This window comes from Lepisma saccharinum, chromosome 9, assembly GCF_977018435.1.
Source record: "Lepisma saccharinum chromosome 9, izLepSacc3.1, whole genome shotgun sequence".
Classification (NCBI taxonomy): domain Eukaryota; kingdom Metazoa; phylum Arthropoda; class Insecta; order Zygentoma; family Lepismatidae; genus Lepisma; species Lepisma saccharinum.
Window position 1 is genome coordinate 84,596,961 of NC_139237.1, and position 14,521 is coordinate 84,611,481.

Sequence of the window (14,521 nt, forward strand, 5' to 3'; positions counted from 1 at the left end):
TTTACTTAAATCGATTTTTTAAAAAACGCGCTAACAATTGCCTGTATGGTTTTTGGCATCATGCGTATGTTTTTAGAGAAAGTTTTTTCTAGTAAACGGCCCTGTGAAATATTTGAACGGTTTTGTTAAAGCTAATATAAAAAATATACGTAAATATACATTTTTCTGTTTCTGATACTGTACCTATAGTGGAAATGTTTGTTGAACGTGCTAATGAAACTATAATAATTTCAGTAACTTTTCTGCCAGTGAAAGTAAAACATTCTGGATGTACTCCATAATTATAACTTAAAATATTAACTTAAATATTTTTATAGTCCTTGTAGCTGAATTTTGGAAATATTTTGATGATAGTTTCAAAAATATCAGCTATCAAGTTTATTGATAGTTTAATGATAATGACACTATTTATATTTTAACATGATCAGTATTGTGTATATTTTTCTACACAAAATATTTGCTATTTTTGCCTATAAAAATTATTGAATTTTAAATCAAGAGAAATGTGTGTTTTAATTTCCTTTCGTATGACGTTCACAGAATCAGTACATATATTTTATTTTATTTATTTTCCTTTCTTAGAGCCCAATAAACACCATTAAATGATTACGAGATTAATGTACTTTCACCAAAAGTGATTCTCATATCTACAAAATTCTGATTTATTTAAAGTGATCTAAATCAGTGACTTTTTTAAATCAGCTGATTTAAATGGCGATTTAAATCAACCTTATCAACCAATCCCTTCACTTCAAGTGGATTAACTAACATTCGCTTCTGCAACAACCACGAAAAGGAGGAGCGGCAAAATGAACCAATCCCTTGGCATCATTGAAACTGGCCCCTGCCGCATATTTACGTTGGAGAAAAGACACTGACCAAACATTTTCAGAAAGCAGCTTCAGACATACTTATTTACGTGCAACTTCCTCTTAGATTCCATTTACAGATAGAGGCACTGAATCTAAATATCTAACACAACAAATACCCAAGAAGAGGCAAAAAATTAATATCACTTACACAAAATAACCACTATGACATGGTAAACATACGCCGAAAGTGATTATATTGTACTTTTGCTTCTGACGAAAGTATCACTATGATAGCATACCTGTAGATTCACTTTCTTCAACATATGTCGCATTATATTATCGCTTTAAAGTGCATTACCGTTAGTTCCTCCACCCCTTTGACCATTGTTATCTGCTACTGTGACAGATGTGTCACAATAAAATTCACTGCTTTCTTTCGAATGTTACCGATATTCAGATAAACCACAGACTCGTTGGGAATAAATTTAGTTCGTTCAACAAGTATCGTAGGATCGATCTATCCGACGTCAAGTAGGCCACAAAAAATAGCTGCTATTTCTGTCAATAGCCAAAAGTTATTTCCACATGGAATGGAGGCATGTTACTGTTAAAACACCATTCCTCAAATGTCATATGAAAATAATTCATATATTGTGTGTTTGTTTGAGTTTTTAAGTCCAATTTATGCACAGATAGGCTAATTCGGACAGGTCCTAAAGTTTAAAGTGAAATCCGAACCACCCTAACGGGTATCAAACCCGGGACCCTATCATTGAAAGGCGACGACGTTGCCACTGCGCCATCAGGGAGGCCCGAATTCGAATATGATTGCTGTCATGTGCTTCAGCTTTGGACACAGTAAGTTCCGTTGTGCATTTTCTAAATGTCTTGCAACTATACCTTTGGAATCGATATTTCCTTGGACATTCCGTATCTACCGTAGCATTTTCGCGACGACGAAGCTGAATGATGACGAGATTAACTAGACGAAAGATCAAGAGCAATGAAATGCTTATATCCTAGATGAAAGCAATAGAAAACCTTCGGTCCAAACGTGGCATTTACAGTGGTGGTTCACTGAGACCAAACCATATCCAGTAATTTGGTATCTTGTTGAAACTTCAAGTAAACGCATATTATGTTGCATCACTTTGAGCCGAATTCAATATTAGCCACATATTTACGATGCAAAAAAGATCAAAGGCATTAACAAAAATAAGTATGACACATAAACATAAAAAATAAAATTATATTCACATTAGCACAACTGATGGATCTGATTGGGCATTCATGCACATCTACAGAGACTTTTACACCGATACAGCAAATTAGACACACTCTTTGAATATCAATGGCATAAAGCAGAACCGCATACACCCCATCTTTGTTTAATCATATCAGAGCCCTTCTCAGCAATCATCATTGTTGGTGCCATTGTGTTTCCTCGAACAATCACTGGCATGATTGAAGCATCAATCACTCTGAGTCTCTTTATCCCATGAACAGTCAAATCATGTGCTACCACAGCGTTACCATCACCTCTAGGACCCATTTTACAAGTACCAACAAAATGCGAAGTTGGAATTGTGTAGCTGCGCATAGCACAACGCCAGTATGGCTCAGTGTCAAATTTATATTCCTTACAATTTGCAAGCCTTGTGGTGTTCAACGTACCACCATTAGCTTGCATTGAACTTGTACGCGCCAAATGAATCGCAATTGTAGATCCTTCAAGCAGCATTTTAACATCATCTGTCTTAGTAAGATAGTTGGAGTATATTAGTGGGTAATCAAAAGGATCCGAGGACTTTAACCGTATACAACCCCTACTCTTAGGTCGAAGCAGAAGTGGGTAAATATTTATGCTGCTATAGAAAGCAAGTTTCGGTATATACGGACTGGATGTCGCCGGTTGGAAATATATTTCAATATCAGGAACATGTGAAGTAGAAGACGTTAGTTTCATAAAACTCACAACTTGAACCGTGCCTGTGGCTGACAAGGCGCCTGTAGAATTAACAAAGTATTGCAAATAATAATCACTCATTTCAAGAGTATTGTCAGGGATTGTTGACGTTCGGTTCACATTCACCATAACCCCTTGGAAGCTCACATGATCCTGTAGATTATCACCTACTCTAAGATCTAAAATGACAGGAATTTTTACATCTTCCAAATGCCTCCTGGGTCCTACACCGGACAGAAGAAGAAGTTGGGGAGAATTTATTGTCCCGGCGCATAATATCACTTCCTTACGGACACGAACATCGAAGGTCTTTCCGTGTCTAACATACCGCACTCCAACAGCCATCATACTGTTTCTATCTATGACGATCTTTACAACGGTGGCCTCTGTAAGCACTCTAAAATTACTTCTTCCTCTTATTGGTGCAATGAACGAACGCGACATGCTTCTTCGTAGACCGTCCTTCGACGTAGTTTGCAACCTCATGTAGCCAAGTTGAGACTCGGCATTAATATCAAGCTCCTCATACCCTGCCTCTTTCAAACTTTGCATGATGACTTCCACATTGTCGTCTGCGTACGGAAATCTTTCCACTCTCTGGTAACCTCCTGTTGAGTGGTATTTTCTATTGGATGCGATGTCCTTGTCGCCGTTATCTTCAGATTTAAGGAAGTACGGAAGAACGTCTTCGAAGCTCCAACCGTTATTTCCAAGCTCTGCCCATTCGTCGTAATCCTTCCTGTTTCCCCTGACGTACATCATCCCGTTTATCGAGCTGCTTCCACCCATCACTTTTCCTCTTGTCCAGTTGCACCTGCCATCTTTATAGCTGAGGCAAGACGTGTTTTGAGGTTCGGTGGTATACTGCCAGTCCAGGTGGGTGAAGAACAAAGCACCAAACGCTGAAGGAATAGATATCGCTGGAAGGTCATCTTCTACACCAGCTTCAAGCAGCAGAACGTTCCATGAAGGAATTTCGGACAGGCGATTTGCAACTATGGACCCAGCCGCACCGCCACCAACAACTATGAAGTCAAACTGTTGTGAACGGATACAGGTCATCCTCATGGACATCATTAACACCACCACACAAAGCTTCGTAGAAGACGTTTGTGCCGGCCACGCTGCATGCATGTCTGGAAAAATATGGAAAAGTACTGAGAACTTCTTTCAATAGATGATAATCAATTAATTTAACATTTTGCACCTCCTCCACAATCTCTCTCAGTTTTTCACATAATGTAAAAGAATGTCTAGAAGTTTTGTTGTATTCTCTTCCAATGTCTTAGTCCAATCTCTATTAATTCGCTCCAACTTTGAACAAAATTGCCGCAAGTCTTTCGCGTAGTCCGTTCAAGAAAAATACATAAACAGTGTAATTTATATTGTAATGTCCTGACGGACCATTATCTATTTTGTCGTTATTCTCTACCTTTACTGTGTTAAATTAGATTGTAACTATTATTATTACGTCAATATTCCACTCGCGAGGTACACTGATTTAACACTAGTAAGGGTATGTGCGAAGTGCAACCTTAATGTTTTGTAACATTCTGTCAACTACCAACGCTCTGAATTGGTTTCGCACAAGCTTAAGGCAGGCTTAACTCGTTCCCTCCAACACAGTGTTAATATCCTACACTATCCCTTTAATTGAACTGCTTCAGCAGGAAACTTTGCCTCGTGGATAGAGTCATCTACCATCTTCATGCCTGAGACATGGCTTGTTGTGTTGGCCAGTCGAGGTAAGTTGAAGAAATACTGACCACTGGCAGGCCATCCTCAACGTCTGATTCTAGCTAGAGAAATTTCAACGATGAAGCCTGTGGCAGGCCATTAGCAACTATAGATCAGGCTACGAGATGAAACTATTTGACATGAATGGAAGATTTTTTTCCTTTTTTGCACACCAAACACATTACTTATAATTGCCTGCCATCTAGTTTAGTTTCTGAGGATTATACAGTCTACAATTTAATCCTGGGAAATAGGAATAAACAAACTGAGAACAGTACAGGAGAAATATCCTTTGACAAACCAGACCGATATTCCATTCATCTTGATAATTATTTCTCGTAATATTTAATCCCACCTGTAAGTGTTCTCTATTAAACCTTAATTGTCATCCCTGTTTCATCAACTGGTATTTCCTAAATATTCTTAATTATGCAATTATTCGGTATTAAAAACAATTGGGACATATTAAAGTACAGAAAATTTAAAGATAGACGCTCTTGATATGAATTATACACAAGCATTTCAGGGATATAGAGTTTTATATATAGCACACAAACACACCCACCGCCAATTGAGGTGCTTGATACTTGAGGCATAAGTTTAACAACTTTGTCGGCATTTGTTTGAACTTTATCTATTGCGTTATTTTGTGGGGAACTCCGATAAAGTATATTCGATTCAGATGAACAGAAAGAGATGATGTGCCACAAGACGACTAATATGAGCGTGGACTAAACCCTTACTGTAACTATAACCGATTAAGTATTCAAAAAGTAATGGATTCTATAAAATAAGGACTGTTTCAGGCACAAGAACAGAAAATTTTCAAAATGCGACGTACTATATTTATAAACAAGGTGACTGGAAAGCATTGAAGGCGACCAGCGAGTAATGATCAGCGCATAATAACATCCCTCATTTCTAGTTTGGTTGCGAAATTGTACCCTCCTCTCACCAAAAGGCAATGACTGTGGTGGTGGTGTAAAACTTACATTTACAGAAATGTTCTCGTTGTATTCAATTTCAAAATTAGTATTCTGAACCAGAAGGTTTCACCAAAAGGATCAACCTGACTGTGTGCGCACTATAAATCCACCAACCTATCTGAAACCCTGGCGCGGGAGTAGTGGCGCTAGTGTCGCTAGTTAAAGTTACGGGGAAGCCTGTAGTTCGCACATTTTCCGAGGTGTCAGAAAGCTTGGTGGGTCTATAGAGTGCTACAGCGAGAGGATTTAGCTCTGGCGGCGAATAGTTCGCGCGAACGACGCTAGATAGCGTACGAAATCGAGAGCTTCTTCGCTAGAGCGAAAAACACTGGAACAGATACATCTAGCGGTATGCGCTCGAAGAAGATAAGTACACTTATAACCGTAATTTGTCTATGGTAGTAGGCCCTCAAATATGGATCGTGAAAGATGCAGTGAAATTAAAATTTAAGTAAACACAGTCATTATGTGCATGTAAAAATGTAGTTGAGTCCATCTTACCAATATAGTGAACATGGAAATGGAATAGATGATTGTGGGCTGAAACTACGAAGGCGGACGAATACGGGCGAAAGTGCACACCCTATTAAGAGTTATTGCGTACGTTATATCGTATATCTGTTTCATTCATTGAAAATGAAAATATACTATAAGGCTAGAAACATATGCGCATTAATTTAACAATAAGCCAGGAAACTATTGTTTTTCACCTATAATAATATTGAATAGCCATACACACAAATTAATCAAAGTAAAACTCCTCCAAATATTGTCACCCATATAAACGGGCCTATATATATTCCGACTGACAAAATATATGCAAAACTTGAGACAAAATAATTACGATTCTAACAGTAAGGAACTCACCAATATTGTCTAATATTATATAACCTTTACTACGTGACAGTGCCATGTCCACTTTCTCGAAGAACGTGTATCGTTATCGAAAGTACTCATGTATATGCACACATACATCGGCTTTCCCGCTCACATGGGACTTTCACATCAGTCAACAAAGACACAGCACGTCAACTGACAACCGATTCAAAGAATGGTGGCCTGCTTTATTCTCCAGATGCCTGAGGAAAGCTTACTATGGATAAACAGAAAATCTGCTATATTAACTGTGCTGACAATTGCGGCAAAGTGTAGCGGGCTACAACTAAAAGGGTGTCAGTCCAGTTTGAGCCCTGCGTAGTGCATGGATGTTTTGCATTATGTATTTCGTCGCTTCATCTTACACCTTCATCGTAGAATTATCCTAAAGTGATAGAAGGTATCCAATACAAATATACTTATTTTACGCAAAGAGAAAGATTTGAAGTTCTATCCATACGTATTAATTTCCTAAACGGTAGGCACAACGCAAGCTCAGCTGGGCATTGCCAATTGAATTTTTAACAATTTGATGCACTACATGTCACTGACCTTCAATTTACTTTCTATGAGTATATTTTTTTGTCGTTTCACAGAGATAGTTCGCAAAGAAAAAGTAAGGAATTTATTGTAAACATGCGTTTGTAAAAATAATCACAGAAGCGCAACATTACACAACATTATCCTTTAATGTTCCCCATTGTAGTAAAAATTATACAGGGTGATTCAGACTTCCAATTACACACTTCTAGGGGTTGTAGAGGGGACTTAGTAGATAAAGTTTTGATAAGGAACCCATGTCCGCAAACGTACCGTTTTGGTACTTCACATATGACAAGATCACATAATTTCACATCTCCATCATCATCTAATCGGGCAAAAATGATATGTGATGGAGTGACACGATGCGGAAAACGCTCTGCATACAGACGTTGCGCAGCTCTACCATTACGTCCAGCTTCGCCGTCAATTAACAACATGTCGGTGTTCTCGGCAAATGTGTATTCAACCATACTGTACTGTGTTCCGCAACGACTGAATAGCAACTGACTTGAAGGTCGAAGCACACTGAATTGTAAACAGAGGACGTTTGAAGCAGCACCACACATGACATCAGGTGACTGGAGACATCGCCCTCCGTCAATGTGGGTTGCATACCCTGAAGCGGGAGGTGTAAAATTATGTGATCTTGTCATCTGTATAGTACCAAAACGGTACGTTTCCGTACATGGGTTCCTTATCAAAACTTCATCTAGAAAGTACCCTCTACAACCCCTAGAAGTGTGTAATATGAATTCTGAATTACCCTGTATATTATTTTTTTTCTTTTTTGGATCAAACTTTGTAGGGATTCATACAGCAGTTACAGCAGTAGTAATACAAACACCAGTAATTTGTGATATAGATTATATACATGGACTCGCGTACTGTCGACGTGGCCTTTGGCCACGTCTTGTACGCTCGCATGCGTGACCTTCGGCCACGTTGTGATAACAATCATGTTTTAGATGGTGTTGTATTGGATGATGGGGAACATGTGTACAAGTTCGCTAATTTGAAAAGTTTAGAAAGTAACTTTATGTGTGTATGGGCTATAATAAGGTACAAATATTCAAACTATTATTGTCTATTTTCTTAATAATGACCTGATTAAGTAATAACCGTTTCAAGATAAGTAGTTGGATGTTTTGCATAAACGAAATGAATAGCGACTAAATTGAAAATGCAATATTTACGTATTTTGTTATTTTCACATTTTTGAACGTAATTGGATAATAACTGTTTTCCGTCATTCCACTCAAATTCCTACCTTGCCTCTGTAATAAAATTCTGATGCTCGTATTTTGAAATTCGAAAAGTCTAGCAAAATTCCCTTACAGTAGTTTTCGGGGTGAAAATAAACTTTCTTTAAGTTCCCTAGCAACGTCCGTTTCCATGGACAACAACAGGCACGGCAAGCTCTAAGGAATTGCATGTCATTATACCGCCTAAATATTTAGTTAAAACAAGCACGATGTAGATATTTACGCATTTAGTATAACAATATATACGTAATTGTATCTGGGCTGAAACTCCTTATCATGTAGATGTCACCCTTGTTTCAGGCACCTTTTCAAAACCATGAGTTCATTCATCTGTGTGCTATTGATCTGTGAGAAATATAATGTAGCTAGACAATTAAGAATTGAAGGAAACAATGTGTGCAAAAGAAATGCCCGTGGCAACGGTTGCTAAGGACGTGAAAAAAGGGCATTTTCACCCTTAAGGAAGGGCCGATTGAGCGATTTTTGAATTTTCTTGGACTTTTGGGACGATTTCATGGGGGGTCGTAATCGGGCGTTTTTCGCCTTCGGGGCTTCCTTCATGGAGAACATTTATGTCAGTGAGTGAGTGAGTGAGTGGTGGGATTGGGGCTTTATATATATTGGATAAGCTAATCCCAACTGGATATACATACAGTTAACCAGTGAAATGTACCCCACTACGAATCGAATCCGATAACTCTTAGACAGGAATACTCATTTAACCTTGTAATAATAACGCTGAGAGTACTTTGTTGTCTTTTTCTTAATATAACGTTCCTATTCTTTCTATCTAGGAGTCAGAACGATGTTGGCGGACGCAAAACATGGGTAAAGAACAAACATTTATGCCTCAACCTTAGCGATACATTATTATGTTCTATTACAGAGTTAACGTTACTACCATTCGCTGCTATGAGTCCTCATATTACGGTATTTGCTTCAGTTCGGTGTCCGAGCGAGTTAAGTGGTCGACTTTCGTTCTCGCGACCGAAAGTTCCCGGGTTCAAGTCCCGATGGGCAAGGGTGTTCTTTGGGAGTGTTCCCTCATCCTCAAAACAGACGCGACGCCAATAACAAAAATACATTACTTGTAAATCACAGTCCATAAACTTAAAAATTGTAACCGATTTCGCAAATTAATCCTTGGAGATCGTCATTACTTCAATGCACTTGCTAGCCTTACTTTAACGACAAAATACGTATTTATTGCTTACACTTTCTATTGTTTGTTTTACATATGTGCATTTCCTTGCGTTCGCGGTTTTTTTTCATACAAAGGAAATGACTAACCCGAAGCTAAAATTATATCCCCACAAGAATTCTACGTTTCCGGAGCATTGTTATTGTCGTCCGAGCACGTTCCGAGTCGTTTGGGAAAAGAAGTGCAAAAGCATCGGAAACTAGTGATAGGTGAAAGTGCACAAAGAAAGGACATAGGCAGTGAAAAATATGTAAGTAAATTGATAAATATAATTTCCGTTTTCAAATATCAGTGAATTGCAGTGAAAATGACAAGCGAATGCACATTATTTTACTGTGCCGCACATTTAATTGTTAAGATAGCTTCCAGACCGAAGCGACAAGTGCAACTTTGAAACGAACCTTCAGATATGAATACGACCTTTCGCATCGAAATGCAGCTTGTCGCTCTGGCCGGGTCGTTTTGTTAATTTACTGAATCGCGTTTCGCGGATCTGCTAGTCGCGCATGCGCTGTGAATGCTCTATTTTACAGATGGAAGAGGTCCTGTCGCGTGTCACTTCTGTCTAGAAACCCCCTCAGTGTATCGGAGATCCTATTTTAGGAATCCGAGTCCCCGACCCCATTTAATGCATTAGGGGCAGAAACATCCGGTTCAAAATCTACCCAGTAACGACACAGGCGACCTCTGTAGCAGAGTCGTTTTCACAGCGCGCTACGACGCCAAAGGATCCTTAGTTCGCATCTCGTCCTGAAAATGGGTGTTCTTCATGAGTGTCCTTTCATCATATCTTCACTCGTTCTCATCGTAGCGACTACCCAAAAAGTGACAGAAAAAATACGTCAAATCCATCCACAGCATGGTTGTCTTCATGCATAGGTTAAGATGGTGACACAAGGATAAGTGACTACCAAACAGACCAACAGATGGCGGGAGTGAGGAAGAGCCTCGCGGGAAATTTAAACTGCATAATTGCCTACAACAGATGGAATATATTAACTGAATGATTTGGTTTATTTTACTTCGCATTTCGACACTCTTGGCTAATTGCGAAGATGAGCATGAGTGAATAGGATGAAACATTGATCCTGGGACACCTGGCGCCGTAGCACGCGTGGCTAACCATCCCTCCATGGTGGTGTGTGGATGGAAGAGAACAAAAACAATAAAAACACTAGCCACATAAAAAAAATAAGTTGTCTACAATAAAACACAAATCACAGGAATAATATATTTATTCTTAAAGAAATACCCGTAAAATTAGAAACAGTATGTATATATAGTTAAACTTTTCAAGTTATATATTGTGTAAGTTAACAGAGTATACAAAGAAAATTAAAATGGTTATTAAATATATACATACAATTTCACAGTAAAATATATCGTTTTGTACGAATTGAAGCCATAAATTTATGCTATCACATGTATTCTTAAAGCAGTCCGATAAGTCCCAGTCCTCTCTCCTTTCTCTCTCTCTCTCTCTCTCTCTCTCTCTCTGGTAGTCAGTCATAATTCAAAAAATCGGAAACCAGATGACATTCCATATAGATATAACTAGGTCTACTTAGTCCTACATATATCCAAAGTGGCTACGTCACAAACGACCAAGGAAACAAATACTGTACTAGGTATATAGTTTGCGGTTGACATGAATTTAGTGATGGTGAATTCGAGATAAATCTCCCAATAATGTATCAGCATTTGCTTACACTATGAACGCAACTCATGAACAATTACTCAAGATCAAATTAGGTTGTTGATGCCACGCATGTGTAGCCATATCAGATAAACATTCCAACAAGTTAACAGCATTTGTTTACACTGTGAACGCGGTTCATGAACAACTATTGGAAATCAAATTGGGTTGCTGACGCCAGAAATGTTTAACCATATCGGAGCCCTTCTCAGCCACCATCATAGTTGGTGCCATTGTATTTGCGCGTGGAATCACGGGCATGATCGAAGCATCAATCACCCTCAAACGCTTAACGCCATACACGGTCAAATCAGGAGCTACTACCGCACTGGTGTCCTTTCGAGGACCCATCTTGCACGTGCCCACAGGGTGATACAAGGTTCGCGTGTGATGGTACATTGCGCAACGCCAGTAACCGTCCGTTCCGTAATCGTAACCCTCGCAGCCTGGAAGTTTCGTAGTGTTCAACCTTGCGCCAACACTTCGCAGTGCTTCGGTCTGACTCAATCTGATCCCGATTTTCGTCCCCCGTAACACAGTCTTGACGTCAGCATCGTCGGTAAAATAATTGGGGTATATGAGAGGCTTTCCGAACGGGTTGCTTGTGCTCAACCGCAAATAACCTACGCTTTTAGGATGGAGAAGTGTCGCCTGGATATTCATGCTGTCATAGAAAGCAAATTTTGGTACGTAGGGCGGGTTGTTTACAGTATTAGGTTCGAAATGGATCTGAATGTCAGGGACATCATCTCCGTCGGATTGAGTTTTCAAGAAAGTAACAACTTGTAACGAACCTGTGGCTGAGATTGGACCGGTTGAATTAACAAAGTATTCCAGGTACTCATCACTCATTTCCACAAGATTCTTGGGAATCGTTGACGTCCGGTTCAGATTAACAATAATACCTTGAAAGCTTACGTGATCCTGAAGATTGTCACCCACTCTAAGGTCGGACACAACGGGAATTTGCAAACTGTTCAAGTGCTCTTTGGGTCCGATACCAGACAGCATTAGGAGCTGGGGAGAATTAATGGACCCAGCGCACAAAATCACCTCCTTACAGGCGAAAGCTTCAAAGGATTTACCGTTCTTAACGTAACGCACACCTGTGGCTGTCTTTCTTCTGTCTAAGAGAACTTTGACTGCGGTGGCGTTGATGAGTACTCGGAGATTTCTCCTGCCTCTTATTGGAGCCAGGAAAGATCTGGACATGCTCATACGCTGACCGTCCTTGGAAGTAGTCTGTGCTCTCATGTACCCTACCTGGGATTTCGCGTTGATGTCTCGTTCGGTGTAACCCAGCTCCTTCAAACTCTGCATGACGACTGGCACATTGGCGTCTGCATACGGGAACCTCTCCACTCTCTGGTATCCTCCAGTTGAGTGGTACCTAGAATTGGAAGCTATGTCTTCGTTTCCGTTGTCCTCAGATTTCAGGAAGTAAGGAAGAACATCTCGGTAGCTCCAACCGCCATTCCCAAGCTTAGCCCATCCGTCATAGTCAACTTTATTCCCCCTGTCGTACAGCATTCCGTTTATCGAACTGCTACCGCCGAGGACTTTACCTCTTGGCCAGGCGCACCTTCCACCTTGAGAGAGGCAAGACGTGTTCTGCGGTTGAGTGACGTACTGCCAGTCCAGGTAAGTACCTTGTATCGAAACCAACAATGACGGAATGTTGATGATTGGCAAGTCATCCTCTCCGCCTGCTTCAAGCAACAGAACGTTCCAGGAAGAGACTTCCGACAGGCGATTGGCAACGATTGATCCTGCCGCACCAGCGCCAACAACTATGAAGTCATATTTCTTGTCTGCGCGAGCCAGAGGCACTCTTGTGGACATCAGAATCAACGTCATTAAGTAGCATCCATGTAGTTCTGTTATCAGAGTTCCGAAAAACATTCTCGGTACGAGCGGTTTCTTTCTGGAAAGGTAAGTATATTTATTACTGGTCTGCACTTTCTGATGAAGTATACCTGAAGTAATCAATCAGAAACAATTATATAAAATGCTAGTAATTAATCTCCGAGTTACGGGATAGTGATATATTTTGTATCTTTAATATCTTCCATCAGCTTATTATCCTTCTTCACTTCCATGATTAAACTAAACATCTCGCATTTCAATACAGTAAAACTTCGTTAATCCGGACTAATGGGGGATAAGTTGACGGGTTTAACGAAAGTCCGAATTAATTTAAATAACCTAAAAGAACAGTAGAAAGTGTATTAAAGGGCATAGGCCTAAATACACTATACAGTACAGTACAAAGTCTGCGGGAGAATTTCATCAGTGGCTGACTGCCATTTCTTTGGGAAGTTTTCTTGTTGACTTCTAGCCACATTTAAAACCTTAGATTCTGCTTTCTCTTCTTTTTTTACCTTTTGCCTGTCCGGATTATCGGGGTCGGGATTAACGAGGTTTTACTGTATTTATAATCTTATGAATTGAATCATTATTTACTAAAGCCTTACGTTAAGCTAAACTAATGACTTTCAAAGTTAGAACACCACGTATTAATACTACACTGACTATCAATTTATCCTGTAGAAATACTACAAACTTTAAAAACGAGGAAGTGCAGAGGGTCATTCCATGCCAAACCATCCAATGGTGGTTGCATGACCATTTTAGAAAAAAAAAAATTTTAGTACATACGTTTGTACATGTTTCTAGATATCAAAACCAATGTTCAAAAAAAACTATTGTCTTTAGTTCTCTTGGGGCAGCCATTTTTCCAACATGGCGCATGGCTTTTTTGCTCATGAAGCAGTATACAGAAACCTTAATATCTCAAAAACCATTAAAGCTAGACACCTGAAACAAAATTCATTTTGTAGCTAATGAAGTATACTTCCTATGACATTCAGGTATGTTTTGCTTGACATTGTATCGTAAGTACGAAAATTATGGTGGGAAATGGGGTAACAATAGTTAAAAAATTGCATTTTTAAGCCCGATTTCTTTAATGAAGGGGACAAAAAAACTTGGGACAAAACGAGAATTGTACGTTGGCCTAGACCATCAGTACTATCTCCATGAGAATGGTTGACTCGTGACCGCTAGCCCTCTAGACTAGCCACAGCCACTACCGGCACCGAGAGAACTTCCAAGGTCTCTCCTCTTGCCCAAGCAACGAAAAAATGTCAACCCCCGCTACTCAATAGAATCTCTTATATAGGCGATTCGAAACAAAACAGTAAACGACTTCTCTTTCACCCCTCCGAGTTTTTAAAGGACAAGTTTTTAAACTATCCGCTTTCTGAGCGACTGGCTTTCCCAGACACGTAGGCCAGCTCTGTAGCAGGTTACATTAGAAACTGAATAACAAATATTACCTTCACCAAGCCATGAAAAAGTAATATTAATGAACATATACCAACATTTAATAAAGAAAAGGATCATGTACTGGTTCTACCATTACACCGGGTTCGATACCCGG

General features: G+C 39.5%; 1 protein-coding gene and 3 pseudogenes across 2 annotated transcripts in view; 1 reads left to right on the top strand and 3 right to left on the bottom strand.

The window, feature by feature from the left end:
- Positions 1-14,521, bottom strand: part of LOC145992796 (glucose dehydrogenase [FAD, quinone]-like) — an 82,628-nt gene that overhangs the window by 17,103 nt on the left and 51,004 nt on the right. The gene's annotated exons all lie outside the window — the stretch shown is intronic.
- LOC145992843 (glucose dehydrogenase [FAD, quinone] pseudogene) lies at positions 2,161-3,912 on the bottom strand (annotated as a pseudogene).
- Positions 9,541-14,521, top strand: part of LOC145992212 (glucose dehydrogenase [FAD, quinone] pseudogene) — a 50,383-nt pseudogene continuing 45,402 nt past the window's right edge. Inside the window, exon 1 of the transcript XR_014442150.1 lies at positions 9,541-9,633. The product of XR_014442150.1 is annotated as a glucose dehydrogenase [FAD, quinone] pseudogene (transcript). The remainder of the gene's footprint in view (positions 9,634-14,521) is intronic.
- On the bottom strand, positions 11,218-12,936 carry LOC145992844 (glucose dehydrogenase [FAD, quinone] pseudogene; annotated as a pseudogene).